Source organism: Oratosquilla oratoria, chromosome 21 (genome assembly GCF_046742065.1).
Source record: "Oratosquilla oratoria isolate Oo_2021 chromosome 21, ASM4674206v1, whole genome shotgun sequence".
In the NCBI taxonomy this organism is placed as follows: domain Eukaryota; kingdom Metazoa; phylum Arthropoda; class Malacostraca; order Stomatopoda; family Squillidae; genus Oratosquilla; species Oratosquilla oratoria.
The window spans coordinates 16,213,038-16,220,537 of record NC_134797.1 but is presented as its reverse complement, the minus strand read 5'-3'; the positions used below and the strand labels follow the sequence as shown (position 1 = coordinate 16,220,537).

Genomic DNA, 7,500 nt, shown 5'->3' with positions numbered 1-7,500 from the left:
TTGCATGTAACAGCTTGTATCCAGCATACCGGAAACTGAAACTGGTACTGGGCAAACTGGTTCAGAATACCTATTTATCTACCAAACCATCTGCATACCTAGAGCTTATTCTTTATGACTATTGTACCTGTATTGATCCCATCGACACGATGGTAGACTTTATTGATTTTGTTCTGGTTAGTGGCAACGGATTTTGTATAGCTGAGGGGTCGTAGTCCAACCCCGTAGCTTCATTAAATAGCCTGAATTTAACCAGAATAGAACATATAGAGTACGTTTCTGTGTAGTGTTCGGAGGTTACAGTTACACACACACACACACACACACACACACACACACACACACACACACACACACACACACACACACACACACACACACACACACACACACACACACACACACACACACACACACACACACACACACACACACACACACACACACACACACACACACACACACACACACACACACACACAGTGAGAGTGCGACTATACACTCCCGCCCTCCTTCTTGTGTTGTGTGATTTTCATTGTTGTTGCTTTCTGAGAATAGGCTCGTTCTTTGGCTAGAAGGACCTTGTTAGTGGGCGGAGTTGGGGGAGGGGGGACTCAGATGGGTTGGGGGAATGGGGGTGAAGACAGGGACGATGGGGAAGTGTCCTTATCTTGTACCCACTCTTCGCTCACCAAAGTTTGTTTGTTAACCTATGTTCTTTTGTTCTTCCCACGTTCATTTCGCCCATATCTCTCCCCCCCCACACTTACTACCCATTCACAATATTAACCCCATACACCCACAAACCCACCACGTGAAGCTGCATGTTCATTCTTCATATATAATACACCTACACACAACCGCCAACACTCAGATACACAAAAAATCCCACACAAAATCCTTCAACATACAACCCCACACAACTCCCAGACACAATCTCACACAAAACTCTTCACAAAAATCCCCACACAAATATTCCCACATGAAAACTCAAAAACTCACACACATACACACACACACACGCACACACACACACACGCACACATACACACACACACACACACACACACACACACACACACACACACACACACACACACACACACACGCAACCTCGTGCCGCAGTGGTTTGAGTTCTCGCCCGCCACTACTGCGGTCCGGGTTCGAATCCCGCCCAGGGCTGAAATAATTTCAGTATCGCTGCGCTGCGGGTTGTTACTCCAACTCTCGTGGGCGGGGAGTTGGGTGTGTGCGTGTGCGCTTAGGGTCACAATATTACCCATAGATCGGTCTATTGAGCTCTGAGCTCTCATCCGGGATGGAAATAGCTGTCGATCACGAGTCGAACACGTGATCCAAGACCATGGTGAACCACACAAAACCATTAGACACAAATTTTTCAGCACAGAACCGTGACCTACACGGGTCTCCTCCCCACCCCACACACACGCGGACACACACATGACCCTGAACACACAGTTGTCTCACATTTCTCTCCTCCAACATTTCTCCCTCACTCTCTTCTCCCTCACCTACTCCCCTCTCCTAACTCCACCCTCCACCTCCTCCCGCGCTCTCCCTCCTCAACATTTCATCCTCACTTTCTCATCCCTCATTTCCTTCCCACTTCCTCCCCTCTTCCCTCCCTCTCCCTCCCCTCTCATCCATCTCCCCTCACTGCCTTCTCCTTCCTGATGCTGTCCACTGTGCTTTTAGGTTGGGCCTGGTGGGGGGGAAAGAGGGGGAGAGGGACACTGGGGGGAGAGAGGGGGAGAGGAACAATGGGGGGAAAGAGTGGGAGAGGGACACTGGGGGGAGAGAGGGGGAGAGGGACACTCTTCATATTCAAATGATACTTGCATTTCTGCCCCCTACCATTCTCTCCCCCCCCATCACATACATAGTTCCTTATCTTCAATCTCAGATACTCTTCCACTCTATTCCACTCTCTTCCACTCTCTTCGTCCATTTCTTCGACCCCCGACCTCCTCCTTCACCCACCTTTCTCGAGCTCTTTATTTTTCTGTTTCCTCTTCTTCCTTCCTCTTTTCCTCTTTCCTCCTTTACCCTCCCCTTCTTCCCTTCCTCCCCTCCTCCCTTCCTCCCCTCATTCCCTCCTCCCCTCATTCCCTCCTCCCTTCCTCCCCTCATTCTCTCCTCATCCTCTTGTTATTCTCCATTTGTTTTATCTCCCGTTTTCTTCACATTTCCGTTTTCTTCTCGTTCTTTTACATTTTATATTTTTGTTGGCTTTATCCCACCCCCACCCCCCACCGAGGCGTGCAAATCCTCTCCCCAGCCCTTCCCTCTTTCCCCCCCCCTTTATTCTATCCTCCATTAGGGAATGGGTGGGGGGGAAGCTGAGGGAGTTAGGGAGGGGACGGGTATAATTATTACTAACATCGCTTCGCCTAAACACCGTCGTAATTACGTGGAGCCACTGCGATGGAACTGTGAGAGGTAGAGGAGGAAGGAAGAGGTACAAGAGGAAGGAAGAGGTAGAGGAGGATGGAAGAGGAAAGATGTAGTGGAAGAGAAAAGGGGGAAGGGAAAGAGGGAGGAGAGGAAAAGAGAGGAGGGAGGGGAGGGAGAGGGGAAGGAGAGGAAGAGGTAGAGGAGGAAGGAAGAGATAGAGGAGGAAGGAAGAGATGGAGGAGGATGGAAGAGGTGGAAGAGGAAGGATGTAGTAGAGGAGAAAAGGGGAAGGGAAAGAGAGAGGAGAGGAAAAGAGAGAAGGGAGGGGGAGTGAGAGGAAGGAAGAGGTGGAGGAGGAAGAAAAGGGTGGAGGAGGAATGGAGAGGTGTAGGAGGAAAGAGGAAGAGGAAGAGGATAGAGAGGAAGCAGAAAAGGAGAGGATGAGAGAGGCGGGAGAGTAAAGAGGGGAGGGAGAGGAGAAGGAGAGGAAGTGAGAGGTGGAAGAGGAAATGGGGAAGAAAGGGAAAGGGGGAGGAGAGGAAATGGGAAGAAGAAGAAGAGAGAGGAGGGAGAGTAAAGAGGGGAGGGAGAGGAAGTGAGAGGTGGAAGAGGAAAGGGGGAGGAGAGGAAGAGAGAGGGGAAAAGGGGTGGGGAGAGGGGAGGGAGAGGAAGTGGGGAAAGAGGATGGGAGAGGTGGAGGAAGAAAGGGAAAGGGATAAAAAAAGGTAGAAAAGAAAATGGGAAGGAGAAAAAGGGAGAGGAGAGAGAGAGGGGGGAAAGAGAGGGAAAGGAAAGAGGGTAGAGAGGAAAATGGAGAGGAGACGAAGCGAGAAGAGAGGTGGAAAGAGGAGAGAGAGAGAGAGGGGAATGTGGGTAGAAAAGGGGAAGAGAAAGGAATTAAAAGGAAAATAAAAGAGAAGAGAAGGAAGGAAGGAAAATGGAACTGCGAAGGATAGGAAGAGAAATGGGAAGGGGGAAAAAGATAAAAGGGGGAAAAAGGAAGAAGAAAAAGAGGAATTGGAGAAGAGGCAAGAAACACAGGAAGGGGAAGACAGAGAGGGAAAAGGACGAAGAAGGGAAGTTGAGGGCAAGAAGAAAGGTGACGAGATAGAGGAAGAAGAAGATGAGGAACAAGGGGAAGGAGGAGGAGGAGGAACGCTGATAATTGGAAAGGTAAAAGGAGAAGAGGAAGAATATAGAGGACCATCAAAAGATATGGTTAAGGAGGAGGAAGAGGAGGAGGAGGAGGGAGGGGCAGAACGAGGACCGGAAGTGTAGAGAGTAAGGGCAAGAAATGACAGAAAAGGAGAGAGAAAAGATATGTAAGGACAATCGTGAGAGGCGCGACAGAAGGATATGAGAGAGTGAGCAGGGTAAACAGCCGGAAGAGGGAGAAGCGAGAATGGAGAGGTGGAGACGAGTGGAGGGGGAGAAGGTGAAGGAGATGGCAAAGATGTTGGAGAAGGTTAGAAGGTGATGAAAGAGAGTTGGTGGAGTTGTTTGGAGGAAGGGCTCGGAGGAAAGAGAGATGATTGAGAGGATGATAAAGAGGAACACAAGGACGACGTGAAAAGAGGTAGATGAATTATAAGGAGAACATGCGATAACCTAACACCATTGGGCATCGCTTGCATATAAATCGACTAAAACACATGAATCTATTTTCCCTAAACAAGCGTAGACACGGGGTTGATTTGATACAGGTCGAATCTAAAGGGAATTGACAGCATCAATAGTGGCGAAATTTTCACCCCGAATGCGAATCAGACAAGAAATAATGGTCTCAAACTGTCAGGAAGTAGATTTAATGTGGAAGTGAGTAGAAACAATTTCGCCAGCCGTGTAGGTAATGAATGGAATAAACTTCCTGTAGAGGCAGCGCAGTGTAGTACATTTCGAAGTTTTAAGATTCATTAAGACAGAGACCTAAGCAAAATGCTGGAATGCTTGCCTTTTTTTTTTTATCTTATTTTATTTATTTGTTTATTTATTATTTATTTATTTATTACTATTATTATTTATCTTTATTTCTTAATATTTATTTATTGTTTATTACTATTATTATTTATCTTTATTTCTTAATATTTATCTATTATTTATTATAAAATATTATTTATCTGTTTATTTATTGTCATTTAACAATGATCTGTTTTTTTATTATTTATCATTATCTACTTATTTTTTTCCGCATACAACCTAGTTATGGACCAAAATATTTCCTGTTGGCACGCTCTTCCTTTCTAATCTTTTGTAATGTATATGTTAGGTCAGGTGCTGTGTTCATTACGGTGTGCGTGCGCACGTACACACACACACACACGCACACACACACACACGACTCGGTGGCGCGGTTGATAGAGTACTGGACTGTCAGTACGGAGGTGCAGCAGTACCTGGTTCGAATCCTGCCCAGGGCCGAAATTATTTCGGTATCGCAGCGCTTCGGGTCGTTACTCCGACTCTCGTGGGCGAGGAGTTGGGTGTGTGTGTGTGTGTAAGGTCATAGCATTACCCATAGATCGGTCATACGAGCTCTGAGTTCTCTTCCGAGAGGGAAATAACTGTTGATCACGAGTCCAACACGTGATCCAAAGACCAAGGTGAATACACACGCTTTCCCTCTATGTCTCTCTCTCTCTCTCTCTCTCTCTCTCTCTCTCTCTCTCTCTCTATATATATATATATATATATATATATATATATATATATATATATATCTATATATATATATATATATATATATATATATATATATACTGTATATATATATATCTTACCTATCGCAACCGTCCTTGTCAAAGGTACCCTTGTCACATGAATACCTTTATTAGTTGCCACTGAGGATTTTCTTGTCTATTTCTCGTCCATGTTTGCAGGAATCTGTTTCGACCCTAAAAAGGATTCCGAGTCGAGCATGGGATTGGGTTTTGAAGAAGATAATAATAATGACAATAATAATGATCATGATAGTAATGTAAATGATAATATTATTAATGATATGTTGACAATAGGTTAATAGAATAGCTCGGAACTATTCGATTCAATTCAATTTCAATTTAACAGTTTATTCAACAAAATATTACACATTTTATTTGCATGTTCAAGATGCACATATATACATACATATAAACATTTATTTGTTGAAAAGGAGAAAGCGGAAGCAATAGCTTATAAAATGCTCTCCCTTTTGAGCTACATTCAAACTCTTTTTGACTCGTAAAAATCCTCTCCCAGCCTTCCCTAATTCCCAATATTCTCATATTTCAATACACCCTTGTTCCAGTGTGTGATTCACCATGGTCTTGGATCACGTGTTGGAATCGTGATTGACATTTATTAACCTCCCGGATGAGAGCTCAGAGCTCGTATGACCGATCTATGGGTAATAATGTGACCTTACACGCACACACACACCCAACTCCCCGCCCACGAGAGTTGGAATAACGACTCGAAGTGCAGCGATACTGAAATTATTTCAGTCCTGGGCAGGACTCGAACTCGGACCGCCGTAGTGGTAGGCGAGAACTCTAACCACAGTGCCACGTGTGTGTGTGTGTGTGTGTGTGTGTGTGTGTGTGTGTGTGTGTGTGTGTGTGTGTGTGTGTGTGTGTGTGTGTGTGTGTGTGTGTGTGTCTGTGTGTGTGTGTGTGTGTGTATGGGTGTGTGTGTGTGCGGGTGTGTCTTTATAGTGTGTGTGTGTGTATGTGCGCGTGTGTGTGTCTTTATGTGTGTGTATGTGTGTGTGTGTGTGTGTGTGTCTGTGTGTGTGTGTATTTGTGTGTGCGGGTATGTGTCTTTATGTGTGTGCGTGTGTACGTGTGTGTGTGTGTGTGTGTGTGTGTGTGTGTGTGTGTGTGTGTGTGTGTGTGTGTGTGTGTGTGTGTGTCCCACTTATTCCGACTTATTATCAAGTGACCTCTTTCTCTTCCTACGGACATTCAACTCTCTCTTGTGTACAAATAGATACTCCCTCGCCCCTCAACCCCTCTTTCATTATTTCAGCGACCGATCGTGTGTGTGTGCGTGCGTGCGCGTGTGTGTCTGCATGTGTTTATTTGTTTATTCATTTATTTATCTTATATCAGTGGACACCCCACCCCTCGTCTGCAAACACAGTCTTTGGAGCAAATCGATACACGCCTCATCTTTTTTGTTATTACGATGAGGTTAACGGTGGCGTCGTGAGTGTTATGGGGTTTGGGATAGGGTGATGAGGAGTTATCTTGATAGAAGAGGCGTGCACACCCCCCCCCACACACATACACACATACACACATACACACACACACACACACACACACACACACACACACACACACACACACACACACACACACACACACACACACACACAGACACACACACACAGACACACACACACAGACACACACACACAGACACACACACAGACACACACACACACACACACACACACACACACACACACACACACACACACACACACACACACACACACACACACACACACACACACACACACACACGGTGGAGCAGTGGAGATTGGGTGGAGTTCTGGGACGAGGGAAAAGGAGGAGGAAGAGGAGGAGGAAGAGCAAAGATGGGTCGGGAGGTTATATTTTAACTACAAAAGAACTTGGTATATTGTTTTTATTGTCCCTCCCTCTCACTTCCTCCTCTCTCTCTCTCTCCCTCTCCTTTTCCCTCTCTCTTTCCTTCTCCCTTTCACTCTTCCACTCCCTCTTCCTCTTTCACTCTCCCTTTCCGTCTCCCTCCCTCCCTCCCTCTTTTCCAATATTATTTTTTTCTTCCTGCCTCCCACGCATCCCATCTCACCAGGGGACCGTATGATTGGGGTATGTATATAGTTGGCCATGTGTTTAACGAGGAGGGGGCCAGGGGAACCTCTCTTTTTATGGGGGTCCTTGTTCCCGGCCTCGTCCTGACCCCCGTCTCATATTATGTGAAACCAAAAAGGATTGTGTGTGTGTGTGTGTGTGTGTGTGTGTGTGTGTGTGTGTGTGTGTGTATTCACCTCGGATCTGCTGCAGTCTCTGTCGAGACAGCCAGACACCACCGTGTGTGTGTGTGTGTGTGTGTGTGTGT

The 7,500-nt window shown here is 46.1% G+C and overlaps 1 protein-coding gene across 1 annotated transcript in view; it reads left to right on the top strand.

Moving 5' to 3' along the window:
* Positions 1-7,500, top strand: part of LOC143037023 (plexin-B-like) — a 264,227-nt gene that overhangs the window by 650 nt on the left and 256,077 nt on the right. The gene's annotated exons all lie outside the window — the stretch shown is intronic.